Source organism: Stegostoma tigrinum, chromosome 8 (assembly GCF_030684315.1).
Source record: "Stegostoma tigrinum isolate sSteTig4 chromosome 8, sSteTig4.hap1, whole genome shotgun sequence".
Classification (NCBI taxonomy): Eukaryota; Metazoa; Chordata; class Chondrichthyes; order Orectolobiformes; family Stegostomatidae; genus Stegostoma; species Stegostoma tigrinum.
The window spans coordinates 94929449-94951433 of NC_081361.1; positions in this window are offsets into that span (position 1 = coordinate 94929449).

Consider the following 21985-nt stretch of genomic DNA (forward strand, 5'->3'; position numbering starts at 1 on the left):
GGAGTTAGCAGCCCTTAAACATTAAAAGATAGAGCAATTAATTATTATCTAGATTGACTTGCTGAAGTAAATAACAGGTTGCAAAGGTAATTTGAGTATGACCAGTAATTTAGCAATAACCGCTTGTTGTTTATAAATTTACAGTTATGATCTGTGTCTGAGGTTTGTAAAAATTGGAGGTAATAATTTAGATTGGATCTCACTGAGACCTGATAAATGAACAATGTCAGATGGCCCAACGATTGACCTATGTGTATATCTTTAACAAAGCTTACAGAATTTACACAGTCCTGCCCTCATGAGTTTTGCTGGATGGATTGGTTGCCGAGCCTTCATCTCGAGAAGGTGGTTTTGATCGCCTGAGATATCAGAGTATTGAAAGTTCAGTGATCTATTTCTGCTGGGGTTCCTCCTGGGTCAGTTCGCCTTCCCATTTTGTTCACACCGTCTTGATGGGTTGCCTTAAATCTTACCTTCTTTCAGACACACTTGCACATGCCTATTTCTGCTTTGTGTGTCTGCATGATGGAAACTTCTACAAAATTTGTCTCTCTTTGTCCCTGGTCTGGATGACTGTCAATTAATGTAAATAGGGAAGAGACAGCAGAACCTACGAGAAGACTCTAAGAGCACAGGATTAGGAGCAGAAGTAGGCCATTCAGCACATGTAGTCTGCACCAATGTTCAATAAGATCATGGCTGATCTGATCATCAACAACACTTCCCTGAATTTACCCATTAATCCAGATCCCTTTACCCTAAACACACAAACCTTGATTTTTTTTTTACAGAAATAGAAACAGGAGTAGGCAATTTGGCCCCTCAAGCCTGCCCTAGCATTCAGCAGGATCATGGTTGATCCAACATTCCTCACATCCACTTCTCTATATTTTACCCATAATCTTTAATTCCTCTCTAATTATCTCAGCCTTAAATATACACAAGGACTCTACACTCACAGCTGTTTATGGCAAGGAGGTCCAAAGATTCACTAACTACTGGGAGAAGAAATTCCTCCTTATTTCAGTCTTAAATTTGTGTCCCTCTACTTTGAGACTATGCCCTCTGGTTCTAGACTCTCCCACGGGGCAGAGCATCCTCTCAGCATTTATTCTGTCAAACCCCTGAAGAATCCTGTAAATTTCAATGAAATAAATTCTGAGAAACTCCAGTGATTCAAGTCCCAATCTGTTTAGCCTTTGCTCGTGAAATAATCCTTCCATACAACTGATCACCCCAGTGAACTTCTCTGAATTTATGGATTAAAAATCTATCTCAGCCTTGAATAAACTTAATGACCACCCTCTACAGCCCTCTGTGGGAAACAATTCTAAAGATTCACATCTGTCTTATTTATGAAAAGACAGTTGTGAATCCCCTTATTTTGAGATTATGCCCTCTAGTCCTATATTCTCTAGTGAGGCTTGTTGAGCTCAGTTGGTTGGACAGCTGGTTTGTGAAGCAGTGTGATGCCAACAGTGTGGGTTCAATGCCCATCACTGGCTAAGGTTACCAAGAAGGACTCTCCTTCCACCTCTCCCCTTGCCTGAGGTATGGTGACCCTCAGGTTAAACCAGCACCAGTTGTTTCTCTCTATTGAGAGAGCAGCCCCAATGTTTGGTAAAACTATGGTGACACCATATAACAAGACACTTTAGTTCAGGAAAATATAAACCATCTAACTTGATGTTCACCTGAGGAAAGATGATATTCTTACTCGAAATAGTTAACCAAGTAACTTCAAAGTTGACATTCTAAAGGGAAAGCATATTTTGATCACTTTGCTGAATACATTGAATAAGTAACACAATGAGGAGATAATATCTCGAGCAAAGTCTTCACAATATTAACAATAAAAGATCAGGTAGGTAAAAATAAACTATTTCCTCTGGTTGGGGTTTCTAGCACTAGTGATAATGGAACTGCAGATGCTGTAGAATCCAAGATAACAAAGTGTGGAGCTGGATGAACACAGCAGGCCAAGCAGCATCTCAGGAACACAAAAGCTGACGTTTTGGAGCTCTCTGACAAAGGGTCTAGGCCTGAAACATCAGCTTTTGTGCTCCTGAGATGCTGCTTGGCCTGCTGTGTTCATCCAGTTCCACACTTTGTTATCTCGTCATTCAGGAGAGATGTTGGAAAGCATTTCTGCACACAATAGGTGGGAGAACTTTGGAAATCTCTTCCACAGTGGCAGTGGATGCTGGATCAGTGGTTACTTTTACGTCTGAGGTAGATAATTTTGTTTTTGTTGGACAAATGTATTAAGAGATATGGCCAAAGAACAGATATATGGAGTTAGGCCACAAATTAGCCAAGATCTCACCAAATGGCACAGAACAAGCTTTGGGCTGAATGACCTTTCCTGTTTCTACATCCCTAGAAACCATAGGCAGTAATATATTTGGATTCATAAAGTGTCTTTGTGAAGGTACCACAAAGTAGACTAATAACTGAGGTTAAATCCTTTACAGACAGTGTAGCAGAACGGATAGCAAACCAAATGTCAAAAGGCTATGAGACAGAAATAGAACAGGTGGAGTTAAAAGATATTCATTCAGATCAGCACAAGGAAGGAAGCGGTATTCAACATGATCAATGCAACATTTGTAAAATCAATAGGAAATATAATTTCACAATGTGTGCAGGTCACAGGTGTAGTTAATATACAGAAGGATGGTGACCAAATTAAGGAAGACATTAATAAACTTGTAGAATGAGATTTTAATGGATAAGCTAATTTCTCTATTGATGACTGAGAGGTTTCGGAGGCAGAGATTAAGAAGACTGGGTCTGAATTCTCTCGCGTTTAGAACAATACCACATGATCTAATTGAAACTTTCAAAATTTGTACAGGAGTGGACAGCTAGACACAGAAAGGATGTTTCAGTTTTAGAACTGGGTAACACGGATTCCGAATAAGAGTTAGGCCATTCAAGACTGAGATAAGAAGTGATTTATATACCAGAATATGGTGAAACTTTGTAATTGAAACACTGCTGAAGGTTATTGAAGGTCAATTATTGAGCATGTTCAAGACAGGGATCATTAGATTTCTAGATACTTGCATAATCAATGGGTATGAGGATCCTACGGGAAGATAATGTTGTGATAGATGATCTGCTTTGATTTAGAATGGCAGTGCAGGCCCAAGGTACTGAATAGCCAACCTCTACTTCTGTATTTCTGTCAGGAAGCCATGTGGAGGGTCCATGGTTAGCACTGCTGCCTTACAGCACTGAGGACCCGTGTTCAATTCCAGTCTTGGACGACAGTCTGTGCTAAGTTTGCACATTCCCTCCAGGTCTGCTTGGGTTTCCTCTGGATGCTTTGTTTCATCCCATTGTCCAAGGATCTGCAGGCTGGGTGGATTAGTCAAGGGGAATGCAAGGTTACAAGGATAGAATGGGGGGTGGGTCTGGGTGGGATGCTGTTTGGAGTGTCAATGTGGACTCAAAGGGCTGAATGGCCTGCTTTCCACTGTAGGGATTCGATATTCAATGAGAAAAGAGAATCCAAACAATTTTGAGAAACAAAGGGTTCTGGTTGTGTAGATTACCATAAGTAACAATGCGGGTAAATAAGAACATAAAAGTAGGAAACAGATCTTTAGCATTCATTTCTAGAGGAATAAAACTAAAAGCAGAGAGATTGTGCTTAAATAATTTAGAATTTTGGTGAAGCCACATAGGATCATTATAAATAGTTTTGATCCCCACACAATAAATATGTAAAAAAGAGTAAGAAAAAATGTTAAAAAATAAATTTAACAGAATTGAGAAGTTACACTGTTGGGAGACAGTGTTTCTGCTCCAATTTCAGATGGAGTTGAGGAGGAATTTCTTCACCCAAAAAGATCACTAGGATTTGAAATTTTTCTTCGACAGAGAATAGCACAAGCTGGGTCATTGAATCTACTTGGGATTGCGTTAGACAGCTGTTTGATTAACCGGGGATTCGACAGTTCTCGCTGACGGGTACGAAAGTGAAGTTAAAGTCACATTTGGCTGGGCCAGCATTTACTTCCTGTACGCAGTTGCCCTTAAGAAGATGGGATGAGCTCCCTTCTTGAATGCTGTGAACCCTTCGGTGTAACCACACTCACAATATCATGAGGGAGGATATCATTACTGAATCATTTAATCAACTCTGATCTAATTGAATGGAAGAACAAGTTCAATGGACCAGTGAAGACATGTTCCTGCTCTTATTCCTTCTGATCCATATCTTTTTTATTCATTCATGGGATGAGGGCATTGCTGGCTTGGCAGCATTTATTGCCCATCCCTAATGGCCCAGAGGGCAGTTCAGAGTCAACCACATTGCTGTGGATCTGGAGTCACATGTAGGCCAGACCAGGTAAGGATGGCAGGTTCCTTCCCTAAAGGAGATCAGTGAACCAGATAGGTTTTTCCTGACATCGACAATGGATTCATGGTCATGATGGGACTCTTAATTCCAGATGTTTATTGAATTCAAATTCCACCATCTGCCGTGGTGGGATTCAAACCCGGGTCCCCAGAACATCATCCAGGTCTCTGTATTTAACAGACCAGTGACAATACCACTAAGTCATCACCCCCTCTAATTACCTAAGAAAAGATTCAATGGGCGATGGATATTTTCTTTGGAGAAGAGAAGACAGAAAGGTGACCTGAAGGAGGTCTTTAAAATTATGCAAGCAGTTGACAGGATATTTGGAGAAGATGTTTTACCTGAGGGTGATACCAGAACTGGAGATCATAAATATAAGATAGTTGCTAGTAAATCCTTTGGAGCTGATTTATGCTCCCTGCAGGCCACACCAGAAAGGGAAAAGGCACATATAATTTGAGGCTTATTTTTTTCATTTATTTTAATCCAATTATGTAATAAAATACACTAATCACAGTTGGTTGCATTTAAAAATATCATTCATTGCTTACATCAAATGTTAACAGCTCCCTATATGGATATAAACCACAGTGCAGTCTTAATTAGCAAATTATATTTGGAATCTCTTTAAAAAAAAGCATTCACAAATGCTAAACCTTAAAAATGTGCCTTTAATGATCACATATACCATATAAAAAGACTCACAGAAAGCCTGGTTTAGTCTGGATAATTTTGTTATATAAATTATTATTTAAGGCAATTTGTTTTAATCCACTTCAAGTAACTGTCTTGCCGAAATAATATCAGTCCGCAGGGTTGCATTTCAACATGGGAATAAACTGGGTAATGTGGTAATCTTTTAACACAGGCATTGGTTGAGGGTAGTGCTGTAATGTTATATATTTGGACTTTGAGAAAGCATTGAATACAGTGCCTCATGGCAGGTTGGTTAGCAAATTAGCATGCTTTGGATTGGTGTACCCTTGGTAATATGGATTAGAAGTTGGATAAAAGATAGGAAACAGAGGATGGGCATCGATCAGCATTCTCAGTTGAAGATAAGTTGAAAGTGGTGTTTCCCAGCAATTGGACTTAGGACCCTCGCTTTCACTCATTTAATTAAACAGTTTGGAAATAGTTGTTAAAAACAAAGAACAAAAAAGTTACAACACAGAGACAGACCCTTCGGCCCTTCAAGCCTGTGCCAATCCAGATCCCCCATAGAACATAGAACATAGAACATTACAGCACAGTACAGGCCCTTCGGCCCTCGATGTTGTGCCGACCTGTCATACCGATCTCAAGCCCATCTAACCTACACTATTCCATGTACATCCATACGCTTATCCAATGACGACTTAAATGTACCTAAAGTTGGCAAATCTACTACCGTTGCAGGCAAAGCGTTCCATTCCCTTACTACTCTCTGAGTAAAGAAACTACCTCTGACATCTGTCCTATATCTTTCACCCCTCAACTTAAAGCCATGCCCCCTCGTGCTCGCTGTCACCATCCGAGGAAAAAGGCTCTCCCTATCCACCCTATCTAACCCTCCGATTATTTTATATGTCTCAATTAAGTCACCTCTCAACCTTCTTCTCTCTAATGAAAACAGCCTCAAGTCCCTCAGCCTTTCCTCATAAGACCTTCCCTCCATATCAGGCAACATCCTAGTAAATCTCCTCTGCACCCTTTCCAAAGCGTCCACATCCTTCTTATAATGCGGTGACCAGAACTGTACACAATACTCCAAGTGCGGCCGCACCAGAGTCTTGCACAGCTGTAGCATAATCTAAACCTGGTGCTTATTTTCCAAGGATCTGTATCCCTCTGCTCCCTGTCAATTCACGTATCTGTCCAGATACATCTTAAATGATGTTATTGTGCCCGCCGCTACCACCTCCGCTGGCCACACATTTCAGGCACCCACCACCATCTGCGTAAAGAACTTTCCATGCATATCTCCCTTAAACTTTTCCCCTCTCACTGTGAAATCTTAACCCCTAGTAACTGAGTCCCCAACTCTGGGAAAAAACTTCATGCTATCCACCCTGTCTGTTTCTCTCATGATTTTGTAGGCCTCAATTAGGTCCCCCCTTCGACCTCCGTCTTTCAAATGTAAATAATTCTAATCTACTCAACCTATCTTCAAAGCTAGCACCCTCCATACCAGGCGACATCCTGGTGAACCTCCTCTGCACCCTCTCCAAAGACCAGAATTAGACACAATACTCCAAATGCAGTTGAACCAAAGTCCTATACAACTGCAACATGACCTGCCAACTCTTGTACTCAATATCTCATCTGATGAACCATGCTGTATGCCTTGTTGACCACTTGAGCACCTGTGTTGCCACCTTCAGGGAACAATGGACCTGAACACTTAGACCGCTCTGAGCATCAATTTTCCCAAGGGCTTTTCCATTTATAGTATAATTCGCTCTTGAATTGGATATTCCAAAAAGCATTACCTTGCATTTGCTTGGATTGAACTCAATTTGCCATTTCTCTGCTCAACTCTCCAAACTATCTGTATTCTGCTGCATTGTCCGACAGTCCCCTTCACTATCTTCTACTCCAACAATCTTAGTATCATCTGCAAACTTGCTAATCTGGACATCTATACCTTCCTCCTGATCATTTATGTATATCACAAACAACAGTGATCCCATCATAGATCCCTGTGGAACACCACTGGTCACAGTTCTCCATTTTGAGAAACTCCCTTCCACTACAACTCTCTGTCTCTGTCTCCTGTTGCCCAGCCAGTTCTCCGTCTATCTAGCTAGCACACCCTGGACCCCACGTGACTTAACTTTCTCCATCAGCCTACCATGGCGAACCTTATCAAACGCCTTACTGAAGTCCATGTATATGACATCTACAGCCCTTCCTTCATCTATCAACTTTGTCACTTCCTCAAATAATTCTATCAAGTTGGTAAGACATGACCTTCCCTGCACAAAACCATGCTGCCTATCACTGATAAGCCCATTTTGTTCCAAATGTAAATAGATCCTATCCCTCAGTAACTTCTCCAGCAGCTTCCCCCACCACTGATGTAAGGATCACAGTCCATAATTACCTGGATTATCCTTGCTACTCTTCTTAAACAAGGGAACAACATTAGCAATTCTCCAGTCCTCCAGGACCTCACCCGTGCTCAAGGATGCTGCAAAGATATCCGTTGAGGCTTCTGCTATTTCCTTTCTCACTTCCTTCAGTAACCTGGGATAGATCCCAGGCGGACCTGGGGACTTGTCCACCCTAATGTCTTTTCAGATACCCAACATTTGTCATCTCCTTCTGTTGACTTGACCTAGAGTAATAAAACATCTACCTCTAACCTCAACATCCTTCATGTGTCTCACCTCAGTGAATACCGATGCAAAGTACTCATTAAGAATCTCACTCATTTTCTCTGACTCCTCGCATAACTTCCCTCCTTTGTTCTTCTGTGGGTCAATCCTTTCTCTAGTTACCCTCTTGCTTCTTATGTACAAATAAAAGGCTTTGGGATTTTCCTTAGCCTTTTAGCCCTCTTAATTCCTTATTTCAGATTGGTCCTACTTTCCCAATATTCTTCCAAAGCTTTGTCTGTTTTCACCTAGGCCTCATGTATGCTTCCTTTTTCCTCTTTGCTAGTCTCACAATTTCAGCTGTCATCCATGGTTCCCTAATCTTGCCCTTACTATCCTTCATTTTCACAGGGGCATATCTGTCCTGCAGTCTAATCAACCTCTCTTTAAAAGCCTCCCACATATCAAATGTGGATTTACCCTCAAACAGCTGCTCCCAATCCATATTCCCCAGCTCCTGCTGAATTTTTTTATGGTTGGCCTTGACCCAATTTAGCATTCTTCCTTTAGGACCACTTACGTCTTTGTCCATCAGTATTCCCAAAGTAGCCCCCTATTGAAACTTCAACCACCCGGCCAGGCTCATTCCCCAACACCAGGTCCAGTTTGGCCCCTTCCCGAGTTGGACTAGTTACATACTGCTCTAGAAAACCCTCCTGGCTGCTCTGAACAAATTCTGCTCCATCTAAACCCCTAACACAAAGTGAATCCCAGTCAATGTTGGGAAAATTAAAATCTCCCATCACCACTACCCTGTTGCTCCTACACCTTTCCGCAATCTGTCTACAATATTGTACCTCTATCTCACGCACGCTGTTGGGAGGCCTGCAGTACAGCCCTAACATTGTTACCGCACCCTTCGTATTTCTGATCTCTGCCCACATTGCCTCACTGCTCGAGTCATCCATAGTGCCCTCCTTCAGCACAGCTGTGATTTTCTCTTTGACCAGTAATGTAACTCCCCCACCCCTTTTACCTCTCTCTCTATCCCACCCAAAGCATTTATATCCTGGGATATTTAGTTGCCAATCTTGCCCTTCCCTCAACCGAGCCTCAGTAATAGCAATAACATCATCCTCCCAGGTACTAATCCAAGCCCTAAGTTCATCTGCCTTACCTACTACGCTTCTCACATTAAAACAAATGCACACAGACCACCTGTTCCTTTGCGTTCATCATCTGCTCTCTGCCTATTCTTCTCCTTAGTCACACTGACTTCATTATCGAGTTCCTTCCAGACTTTAGTTACAACATCCTTACTGTCCACTAACCTCCTCATTTGGTTCCCATCCCTTTCCCATATGAGTTGAAATCCTCCCCAACACCGATAGCAGAAGCACCCCCTAGGACTACTGTTGCGGGCAAAATCTCTATTTTTGCAGATTATACTCAGCTCGGGAGAATAGTGAATTAGGAGGATGATGCCAAGTGATGTCAGAGGGATATTGACAAGTTGGCCAAATTAGCCTGGCAGGTGAAATTCAATGCAGAGCATTGAGAGGCACTGCATTTTGGGAGAAGATACATGGAGGTTTAATGAGACAACTTTGAGGGCAGTACAGGAATGGAGGGAATGGGTTCATGTATATATTTCTCTGAGGTGGCCAGGCAAGTTGAAATCATTGTTAAGAAGGTTTGTAAGATATTTGTGTTTATAAATAGAGTCATAGAGTATAAAACGAGGGAGTGATACCACACCTCTGTAAATCATTGTTTAGGCCACATTTGGAGCATTGTGTTCAGTTCTGAACACCTTACTTAAGGAAGGATGTTAAAAGCCTGGAGAGGGTCCAAAGGCGATGTACCACAAGTATATCAGGAATGAGGGATTTTAGATTCAGGGAAAGTTTATAGAAATTTGGCTTATTCTCTTTGGGGCAGAGAAGCTGAAGAGGTGACCTAATTGGGGTGTTCAAAATCTTGAACAGTTTTGACACAGTAAAGATGAATATTCTGTTTCCACTGGTTGGTATATCAGTAATTAGCGGCCATGATTTCAAGATTGTCAGTTGGAGAACCAGAAGTGAGATGTGGAGAAACTTCTTTATTCAGAGAGTCATTCGGCTTTAGAATGCACTGCCTGGGAGAATGGTAGGGCGAATTCCATAGGAGGTTTCAAAAGAGAGCTTGGTGTATATGCAAGTGAGGAATTTAAGGCGCTGTGGTTATAAGGCCAGAGAATGGGACTAGCTGTTTCAGAAACCAGTACAGACAGGGCGGATCAAATGCCCCCCTCATACTGTAAAATTCTCTGATTCTATGATATGTTACGAAAGGTACCCGCGTCACTTTCCGTCTCTCTCATTACAAAGGAGTCAGTCAGTTATTTACTTGTTGCGTGCTTCATTCTTTCATTGATTGATTGTCACATGTGCTGAAATACAGTGAAAAGCTTTGTTTACGAGCCCTACAGGCAGATCACAGCAAGCAAAGGATATAGAGATCAAAAGTACTTAGAGGCATACAGGTTACATTGCGGGTTACATTATTTGAGGCTAGAGTCCAGTCAGCAGTCTGATAACAGCCAGAAAGAAGCTGTTCCTTACCCTGGTTGTGTGTGTATTCTGCCTGTATCTTCTGCCTGATGGAAGAGGTTGTAGGAGGTCATTACCGGGGTGTGATGTGTCTTTGATGATGTTGGCCTCTTTTCTGTGGCAGTGAGCCATGTGAAAGGAGTCCATAGATGGAAGGTTGGATACTGTGATGGTCTGGACAGTGCATACCACCTTCTGTAGTTTCTTATGGTCCTGGGAAGAGCAGCTGCTGTACCAGGCAGTTATGAACCTGGACAGTAGGCTTTCAATGGGGCATCTGTAGAAGTTGGTGAGGGCCTTATGGACATTCTGAATTTCCGGAGCTTCCTGAGGAAGAAGAGGCGTTGATGTGCCTTCTTGACTGTCACATCTATGTGGGAAGGCCAGGGCAGATTGTTGGTTATCGTCACTTTGAGGAACTTAATGCTCTCCACACTCTCAACCTCAGTTCCATTGATGTAGATGGGAATGTGTTCTCCTCGTTTCTTTCTGAAGTCGATGATTGGTTGTTTAATTTTGCCGATGTTGAGAAACAGATTGTTTTCATTGCACCATGTCACCGAGCCCTCTATCTCCCTTCAGTAGTTTGACACATCATTGCTCAATGTCCGTCTCATCATGGTGGCGTCATCAGCGAACCTGTCGATGGCATTTATTTGGAATTTGGCAACACAGTCGTGGGTGTTAAGGGAATACAGTAGGGGGATCCAGCGTAGAGTGTTATTGCAGAAGAGGTGCAGTTACTTATCCTCACTGATTGCGGTCTGTGGGTCAGAAGGCTCAGATTCAGTTGAAGAGGGCAGAGCTGAGACCAAGGTCACGCAGTTTTGAGATCAGTCTGGAGGGCATAATGGTGTTGAAGGCAGAGCTGTAGTCAACAAGCAGGAGTCTGATGTAGGTTTCTTTGTTGTCTAAAAGTTCCAGCGATGAGTGCAGGACTGGGGATATGGCATCCCTGTTATGTCGATAGGAAAACTATAAGGGATCCAGGCAGGTTGGGAGACTGGAGTTGATGTGGGCCATGACAAACCTCTTGAAGCACTTCATGACTATTGAGGTCAGAACCATTGGGTGGCAGTCATCATGGCACATTACATGTGTATTCTTAGGTATGGGGGTGATGGTGGTCTTCTTGAAGCGAATGGGGACTTTGGTTTGTAGGAGGGAGAGGTTGAAGATGTCAGTGAATAACTCTACTAGTTCATCCCCACAGGATCAGAGTATAATATACAACTGCATCAGTAAGCAATGACAGTTAGGGACTGGCCCTAAATGCTAATTCAGCCAGCGATGTCCATGTCTCATGAACGAATAAAAAAAACTTGAGACCTCAACACCATTTTCTTACCAGTCACCCAGTCATCAACTCCCCTGACAATGGAAAAGCTATCTAATGCAATCTTGTATATATTCAAGGACCCAATCTGCAATGGTCTCCATCAAAGAAAATTCCAAGTACTACTGATCCTTTTGGAAGAAAAGTTCTGACATTGGAGGAGAAACATCCTCTCCCAATAGTGTAACTTCTCAATGCTGTTAACATTCTTGTATATGTAGGTTATTTTATTACAGCAATGTTAATAAACTTCAAGATATCTTTCTCAACAAGAACCCAGTCTTTATGGCATATGTGATGAGAAGCAGTCTAGCCAAATCATACAACAATGATGCATTACCCAAGAAACTGCAACACAATCCATCTCAAGTTCATTCTAGTTCCTAATAACCAGTCATCTTTTGAAGGAAAGTATAGGGGAGGTGTCAGAGGTAGGTTCTTTACACAGAGAATGGTGAGTGCATGGAATGCGCTGATGTTGGTGGTAGTGGACTCAGATATAATAGAGACATTCAAGCAACTCTTGGAAAGGCACATAGATGATGGTAAAATATAAGGTACGCAGGGTGATCCTAGAGTAGGATAATAGGTCGGCACAACATCACAGTCCAAAGGGCCTGTACTGTGCTGTACTCTTCTACGTTCTATGTTTTAATAGTCACCAGGAGTCGTTAAGATTATCCAAACTCTGGGGCTTAGTTTCATTTCATTGCCTCCCTCCTAATATTAAGTAATTTGGAAGGTTAAATTACTTCATGTATTATAGTTAGTCAGTTATAGTAGACAGCCACCAAATTTACCCTCTGCTCTCCAAATCTAGCGTCTGGTGCATCAAGAGAATGTCATGATTCCTTTGTCAGGAAACTGTCAAGATTCACCTTATTTCTCATTTTGGTAAGGCAGGGAATGAACTGCAATTTGAAGGGAGATATGAGAAAAAAAAGTCCGTTTCACAGAGCAGATCTTGTTTGGACAGGAAACGTAACAGAGGCTGATTCAGTTGAGGTGTTCAAAGGATCATTGGTTGATTATTTGAGTAGAAACAGTACGCAGAGTAATGGGGGAAAGGCAGGAGATTGGCACTGGGTGATAGAACTGGTGAAGGCACGATAAGCTAAACGGCCTCTTCCTGTGCCGTAACGATTCAGCAATTCTGTGAAAGCAAATTGTTCCTACTCAGTCAATCTAACATCAGCAGTGATTAAACTTATTGGGCCAATAAAATAAGGTAATATTAACAGTCAGAAAGACATGGGTTAATTAAGAACAGCAAGCTATTTAATTAGTTCTCAACTTAAACAGGATACAAAGGACAAAATTATTGGAGGGAACAATAGAGGAGTCAAGGAAATAGCTTACATATTGATTTTCAAAAGATGTTGAGCAAATTACTAGTTACGAGGTTTGTTGATAAAATTAAAGCACATGGTATTCATCAGAGTGTGACAGTATGGATACAAATTATTTAAAGAACAATAAACAGTGACGGCTTATGGAACTTTTTCTCATACTGGTAGGTTATAAACAATGATGACCTCTAGGGGTCAGTCTTGGGACTATTGGCTTTTGAAGAACACAAAACAGGGCTCAAAAGCAAGGTTGAAATTACACGGTCAAACATGGTTAAGAGAACAGTCAGTGATTTCAAAAGGACATGCACGGTTAGTGCGTTGAGCAGAGGTCTCAGGTCATTACACGTAGGATAAAGTGGAGGGCCTGAGAAACTGCGGTTCCTAAACGCACAACTTTGTGGGAGGACAAATTGGAAAAAGTTGCAAAAGCTATCTGTATAGAATCCTAACATAGTTGTACAGACCAAAAGCAGAGACACCGTGCTAGATTTCCAAGCCACTAAATGAGGCATAGTTGCAGCCTTGTGTCCCAGTTTTGAAAACCATGTTTAGGCAAACTGTAAAAGTGATATACAACAGATTCACTGAGGTATCACAAAGAGTGAAAAGCTTCATTTGTCCAAAGAGGTGAGGAAAGCTGAGACATTTCCATTTAGATCATTAATAGGTTAGGAGCAGATCTGGTAAAGTTTCAAAATGACGAGGAACAAACAAAAACAGAGATTGCTGAAGAAACTCAGCAGGTCTTGCAGCATCTGTGGAGACAAAACAGAGTTAACATTTCAAGGTCACTGGACGGGAAACATTAATTCTGTTTCCTTCTCCACAGATGCTGCCAGACTTGCTCAGTTCCTCCAGCATTGTTTTTGCTTGTATCTGAGTTCTATCATCTGCAGCTTTATCAAAATGCTGGGGTTTAGGTTTAGGGTTAGGGTAAGAAAGAGAGCAAGAAAGCTATTGAACAGTTCACTGATCAGTGAATCGGAAGTTAACATGTCATGGATATAGAAAAAAATAAAAGGACAGGCTAGGGAAAGTGATTTTTTTTTAATGTAAAGTGATTTTAGAACATAAAATGTCTTGTTAGAATTGGTAGTGCTAGCCTGCTAGTCTTTGATAGTGGAGTGAATGAATATTTGAAAAGGGTATATGGAAAGGGTATAAATTTAGGACTGAGCAGATCATCATAAGAGAGCTGGTGCTTGCACAGTGGGATGAGTGCCTTCCATCTGTCTTGTAAATTGTACTGTTTCGTGATTATTGTATCTAGATGTTCCGAACAGTGAGAGGGTAATCAAATGGGTTACTTTATAAATGCCATTAATGACCATTAATCGTTTGGAGAATTCATTGTTGCACATTGATTGGAGGGATAAAGAGGTAGAAATGTTGGATGCTAGGAACTGTTTTACACACTTGCTGCTCTGTAAGACACACTTTAAATTTAGTGAATAGTCAATGCTGATAACATCTGCTGATTGGCTTCTCATGCATTTTGTCAGGGCTTTGTAATTGATTACAGCTTCTCCAATGGTCAAAACAATTGGAAACCAATACACCAACTGAATTTCATTATAAAGCATGATTATATATAAGGGCATATATCTCTTCCTGAAGTATATACATATATCAAAACATGCTAAGTTAAAATCCATATTTTTGGAGTAAGTACACCAAAGCTTCAGTGAAAAATATGCAATATCTGTGGAAGTGATTAATGCAAGTCAACATTAGTTCAATAGGAGTCAATGAAAAGCCATCAATTTGAAAGCATAATTCTGACTGACATTTCAGATTAACTTTATCCAACAATGTGGATGAGTTCATAAGTTACAGTAATTAGCCATTGTACAGAAAAGGCAATCAGCATTTCTTCCCACTAGAGAGAGATAATTGATTACATAGTTTTAGGGGTACCACTTGACCAGGTGAGGAGGCAAGGCATCCCAAGACAATTACTGCAGCTCGTACAAACAGTGACCTCATGGCGACAGCATTAGTCTGCATCGCACTCAAGATATCTAGCCATTTCTAAAGTCAATTTTGTCAATGCCTGCCCTGAGATAATGTTTGAAAAACATTGTAAAGTTTCTAACAAATATGTTTAGACAGAATCTTCAAACGTATGTAGGTAAAACTGCTTATAGTTTCTTGAGAAAATAATTTTATAAACTTAAATAAAATGTTTTTCACATCTCAGTATGTCTCAAAACATTGAACAGCCAGTAAATGAAGAAATAGGACTATGATAGATTATGAGATACAAAAGCCACGAGGAGATCTTGTACTTCAGTGGTAGTGCCTTTGTCTTTGTGCCAGAAGACTCAAGTTCCTCCTGCCTTAGCAGTGTGTCAGACTATATTTGAGCAGGTTGATTAATATTGTTATAGAAATGGAGAGCAAAGCCTCTTGCATGATGGACTCACTGTACGTTTTGTTTCAAATGCTCATGATGCTTTTCCTGATATAGATTAAGCTTGCCCAAATGGATTGTCTCCGAACAGATCTCTCTGAGATCCTAAGGAATGCTACTCAACTACTGTAACCTCCCACCCCACCCACACCAGAGACACCACATCCAACAGAGACATTGACAGAGTAAATGAATAGATGAAACCAAGAGTGGGGAATCTTAATGTGAGGAAGGGTGTAATCATCTACTTTGGATCCAAATAAAACAAGCCACAATGTTTCCTTGATAACAAGGTGTAGAGCTGGATGAACACAACAGACAAACAGCTTCAGAGGAGCAGGAAAGCTGATGTTTCGGTGTTTCCTTCATGGTGAGAGAATAGGGAATACGCAGGATTTAGATGTACATCCAAACAATTCAATAAAAGCTGCTGCAGAGGCATGAAAAATAATTTCTGTAAAAAGGCTACTAGAATTTTAGCCTTTATCACAATGAAATGGGAAGACAAAGGAGGAATTGTTGTTTCCACTGCATGGATCTTTTTGGCCAGTATCTGTTTGGACAGGAAACCTCAGGAAAGATAGATTGACCTTGAAAAGAGTACATCACCCATTCACCAAGAATGACTGGTTGCATAAACCTGGCCCCTTAAGGTTGAGCGATGTCAAGATGTGTAATCAAGATATCGGATGCAAATTGTCTAAGTGATACAGAGAGGACGGTCAATTAATATTTTTCTGGCCGGATGAAGATTTGCTTTGGAGCTCCCCAGGGACAGATATGTCTTTCTGATGTATTTCAAAGATCTAGACCTTGGTGGTCCGAGGAAAGCTTCAAAACTTGTAGATGATACAAAACTTGGAAGATTTGCAACTGTGAGAATAGTGTGGAACTCCAAAAGGACATTGACAAGTTTTTGGAATGGGCAGATAGGTGACAGATGAGGTTCCATGTAGAGAAGTGAGAGAGAAAGCATTTTGCTAGATAGAACATTGAAAGACAATCTAAAACTGGGAGTACAATGCCAAAGGGGATACAGGAGCAAATTGGCAAATTATTGAACAGGTAATACTACTTAGAGTGGCCTTGAATTTATTAACAGGGTCATAGAGTACAAAAGGAAGGTAGTGATGTTGAACTTGTGTTCAGCTGGAGTATTGTGTATAGTTGTCAGTGCTACATTAAGGGAAAGATGTGTGAATGCTTTGGAGAGAGTGCAGAAGTGATTTACAAGAATGGTTCCAGGAATGAAAATCCTCAACTATGAGGGAAGTTTGAAGAAGTTGGGGCTGTTCTCCTTGGAGAGAAAAAAGCTGAGAGGATATAGGTTTTAAAAATCACGAGCAGACTGGATAGAACAGATAGGGAGAAGTTGTTTCTGCTCGTAAAAGGAACAAGAATGAGAGGTCACAGGTTTAAAATGATGTGCAAATGAAGTAAGGCTAATGTGATTTTTTTTACTCAGTGTGTGGAAATGCCGTGGCAGTAGGTTCAACTGAGACATTGAAAAGGACATTTGAATGTTATTTTGATAGAAGTAACGTGCAAAAATATAGGAAAAAAGCAGATAGGCATGAAATAAAGATAATCATTAGAAGAGCTTGTGTAGGTGTGATCAATCGAATTGCTTCCTTGTGTACTATGACAACTCTATGAGTCTCTGATGCTTGAAATGATTAAGGTATTTGAAAGGAGAGATATGCCAGAATTATGTATTCTGGCATGGAAATCAGAATAAGAGAAGGGAGGAAATTGCCTACTGGTATTATTGCTGGACTGTTAAACTAGACAGCTAGATAATGTTGTTGGGAGCTGAGTTCAAATCTTGCCACAATGCATGGTAGTATTTGAATTCAACAAAAATATCTGGAATTAAGGATCTGTGAACGAATTGATCGTCAGGGAAAACCCATCTGGTTCACTAATGTCCTTTTGGAAAGGAAACTACCATCCTTACATGGTTTGGCCGACTCGTGACTCCACACCCACAGCAATGTGGTTGACTCTGAACTGCCCTCTGGGCAATTATGGATGAGCTATAAATGCTGCATCGCCAGCGATGTCCTCATCCGGTGAATTAATTTTTTAAAAAAACATTATTTTAACATTACTGTTTAGCCATTTAGCAGCACAAACCGGGACTATATTTTCACAATGGGAGAAAGAGAAAATTGGAATCCATCCACCACCCTCCTCCCCACCACAACTAAGAGCTTGACAGAGATAATGGGAACTGCAGATGCTGGAGATTCCAAGATAATAAAATGTGAGGCTGGATGAACACAGCAGGCCAAGCAGCATCTCAGGAGCACAAAAGCTGACGTTTCGGGCCTAGACCCTTCATCAGAGAGGGGGATGGGGGGAGGGAACTGGAATAAATAGGGAGAGAGGGGGAGGCGGACCGAAGATGGAGAGTAAAGAAGATAGGTGGAGAGGGTGTAGGTGGGGAGGTAGGGAGGGGATAGGTCAGTCCAGGGAAGACGGACAGGTCAAGGAGGTGGGATGAGGTTAGTAGGTAGCTGGGGGTGCGGCTTGGGGTGGGAGGAAGGGATGGGTGAGAGGAAGAACCGGTTAGGGAGGCAGAGACAGGTTGGACTGGTTTTGGGATGCAGTGGGTGGGGGGGAAGAGCTGGGCTGGTTGTGTGGTGCAGTGGGGGGAGGGGATGAACTGGGCTGGTTGAGGGATGCAGTGGGGGAAGGGGAGATTTTGAAACTGGTGAAGTCCACATTGATACCATAGGGCTGCAGGGTTCCCAGGCGGAATATGAGTTGCTGTTCCTGCAACCTTCGGGTGGCATCATGGTGGCAGTGCAGGAGGCCCATGATGGACATGTCATCAAGAGAATGGGAGGGGGAGTGGAAATGGTTTGCGACTGGGAGGTGCAGTTGTTTGTTGCGAACTGAGCGGAGGTGTTCTGCAAAGCGGTCCCCAAGCCTCCGCTTGGTTTCCCCAATGTAGAGAAAGCCGCACCGGGTACAGTGGATGCAGTATACCACATTGGCAGATGTGCAGGTGAACCTCTGCTTAATGTGGAATGTCATCTTGGGGCCTGGGATGGGGGTGAGGGAGGAGGTGTGGGGACAAGTGTAGCATTTCCTGCGGTTGCAGGGGAAGGTGCCGGGTGTGGTGGGGTTGGAGGGCAGTGTGGAGCGAACAAGGGAGTCACGGAGAGAGTGGTCTCTCCGGAAAGCAGACAGGGGTGGGGATGGAAAAATGTCTTGGGTGGTGGGGTCGGATTGTAAATGGCGGAAGTGTCGGAGGATAATGCGTTGTATCCGGAGGTTGGTAGGGTGGTGTGTGAGAACGAGGGGGATCCTCTTGGGGCGGTTGTGGCGGGGGCGGGGTGTGAGGGATGTGTCGCGGGAAATGCGGGAGACGCGGTCAAGGGCGTTCTCAATCACCGTGGGGGGGAAGTTGCGGTCCTTAAAGAACTTGCTCAATCACCGTGGGGGGGAACCGGTTCTTCCTCTCACCCATCCCTTCCTCCCACCCCAAGCCGCACCCCCAGCTACCTACTAACCTCATCCCACCTCCTTGACCTGTCCGTCTTCCCTGGACTGACCTATCCCCTCCCTACCTCCCCACCTACACCCTCTCCACCTATCTTCTTTACTCTCCATCTTCGGTCCGCCTCCCCCTCTCTCCCTATTTATTCCAGTTCCCTCCCCCCATCCCCCTCTCTGATGAAGGGTCTAGGCCCGAAACGTCAGCTTTTGTGCTCCTGAGATGCTGCTTGGCCTGCTGTGTTCATCCAGCCTCACATTTTATTATAGAGCTTGACAGATTTTTGTTAGTTAAACATATTAAGCAACATGAATCAGAAATGGGGAAGTGAAGCTGGCACGTAGATCAGTCATGACCTAATCAAATGGTGAAACGTTCTGAGGTGCTAAATGACCCACTCCTAGTTTAACATTCCCTTTTACAACATCTAACTACTCTTGGAATGATTCAGCTGGTTTCTATGGAGACAGTAGACAGTGAATTCAAATTCAAGAGATAGTTGAAGAGCTTTCGCATTTATCGAAAGGAGTGACAGAGGGTATTGGAAGTGTGGTTTGCATGCAAGTCTTTGGGACTGACTGATTAGTTTTTGTGACTCTATGTACACACTTTTCCTGTGTTTTGTTGCTGTCTGAATAATTAGACTGTAAAATATATGAAATACTGCAATGTTTCCATAGCCGCCTAATCAACCTCAATATTAGCGAGATTTATTGTATCAGTAATACACTCCATTCTGCGACTTCATTACTTTGCAGATCAGTAGAGATCACACCCTTGATAGGATCTTTCCTCAGTATCTCTGCTCAAGAATTGTTCTGTACTTTTCATTTGAAACCATGACTGATCCCTGGTTTGGGGGCATGTCTTATGAGCAATGGCAAAACAGGTTGTTGCTCTACTCACTGGAAGTTAGAAGAAATGTTGGTTATCTCATTGAAAAATATTGGAATCTTGAAAAGTTTGACAGAGTAAATGCTGAGAGGCTGTTTCCATCCTGGGAGAATCTAGGGCTATAGGGTGTTGTCTCAGAACAAAGCATAAGGAGCAAATACAACGCAGGAATAGGCTCTTTGTCTCACCAATACAACAACGACACACTATGCCTTTCTATTTTAAAAACCTTTTTCCTCCATGCTGTCTATATCTCTCTATTTCCTGCTTGTTCATGTATCTGTCAAGATTCCTCTTAAACAATGCTATTGGATCTGTGGTAGACAAACAAGAGCTGGAAGAACGCAGTAAGCCAGGCAGCATCTGGAGGAAAGGAGAAGTCAATGTTTTGGGTATTACCTTTCTTCAGGACTGTCTACCTTGGATTCCAGCATCTGCAGTTTTTTGTCACTATTGAATCTATCTCCACCATTTGCTCTGGCAGCACATTCCAGGAACTTAGCACCCTCTGTGTAAAAAAAAATGGCTCTCACATCTCCTTTAAACTAACTTCTTTTATCTTAAACCGACATCACCTAGAATTGAGGGCTGCTAATTTAGAATACAAAATATTACAGCACAGGTAATAAAGTGTGGATCTGGATGAATACAGCAGGCCAAGCAGCAACTTAGGAGCACAAAAGTTGATGTTTCAGGCCTAGACCCTTCATCAGAAAAAGGGGATAGGGAGAGTGTTCTGAAATAAATAGGGAGAGGGGGGACGCGGATCGAAGATAGATAGAGGAGATGATAGGTGGAGGGGAGAGTATGGGTGGGGAGGTAGGGAGCGGATAGGTCAGTCCGGGGAGGACGGGCAGGTCAAGGGGGCGGGATGAGGTTAGTAGGTAGGAAATGGAGGTGCGGCTTGAGGTGGGAGTAGGGAATAGGTGAGAGGAAGAACAGGTTAGGGAGGTTGTTTATTGCGAACCAAGAGTAGGTGTTCTGCAAAGCGGTCCCCAAGCCTCCGCTTGGTTTCCACGATGTAGAGAAGGCCACACGGGGTACAATGGATACAGTATACCACATTGGCAGATGTGCAGGTGAACTCTGCTTAATATGGAAAGTCATCTCGGGGCCTGGGATGGGGGTGAGGGAGGAGGTGTGGGGGCAAGTGTAGCACTTCCTGCGGTTGCAGGGGAAGGTGCCGGGAGTGGTGGCGTTGAGGAGAGTGTGGAGCGGACAAGGAAGTCCCAAAAAGAGTGGTCCCTCCAGAAGGCAGGCAAGGGTTGGGAGGGAAAAATGTCTTGGGTGGTGGGGTCGGATTGTAGATGGAAGTGCCGGAGGATAATGTGTTGTATCCGGAGGTTGGTGGGGTGGTATATGAGGACAATGGGGATTCTCTTTTGGCGGTTATTGCGGGGTCGGGGTGTGAGGGATGTGTAGCGGGAAATACGGGAGACACAGTCGAGGGCGTTCTCGACCATTGCGGGGTGGAAGTTGTGGTCCTTGAAGAACGAGGATATCTATGATGTACGGGAGTGGAATTCCTCATCCTGGGAGCAGATGCAGCAGAGGCGAAGGAATTGGGAATAGGGGATGGAATTTTTGCAGGAAGATGGGTGGGAGCAGGTGTATTCTAGGTAGCTGTGGGAGTCGGTGGGCTTCAAATGGAGGAACAGGCCCTTCGGCCCACCATGTCTGTGCTTACTACGATGCTATTCAAAACTAATCCCATCTGCCTGCACATGGCCCTAATCCCTCTATTCCGTGCCTGTTCATTTGTCTGACTATATAGCTCTTAAATGTTGCAATCATTTCTGCTTCTACCATCTCCCCTTGCAGCGCATTCCAGACAACTACTACCTTCGGTATAAAAAACGTTCCTTACACATCTTCCTTAAACTTTCACTGTCTAATTAAAATCTACGTCCCCTAATATTTCCAATTTCCACACTGGGAAAGACACTCTGAATTTCCAACCTATCCATGCCCCTCATAATTTTATATGTTTCTATCAGGTTTCCCCTCAGCCTTCAACAATCTGAGATGAGGAGGAATTTCTTCTTTGAGGGTTGAGAGTATTTGGAACTCCTTGCCACAGAGAGCTGTGGTCAGAGCATCCTTGTGTGTATTTAAGGCTGAGAGAGAAAGATTTTTGTTCAGTCATGGATTCAAAGGAACTAGGAAACGGCAAGAAGTAGATGTAAGGAGTGTTGGATTGGTCATAATTCTATTGAA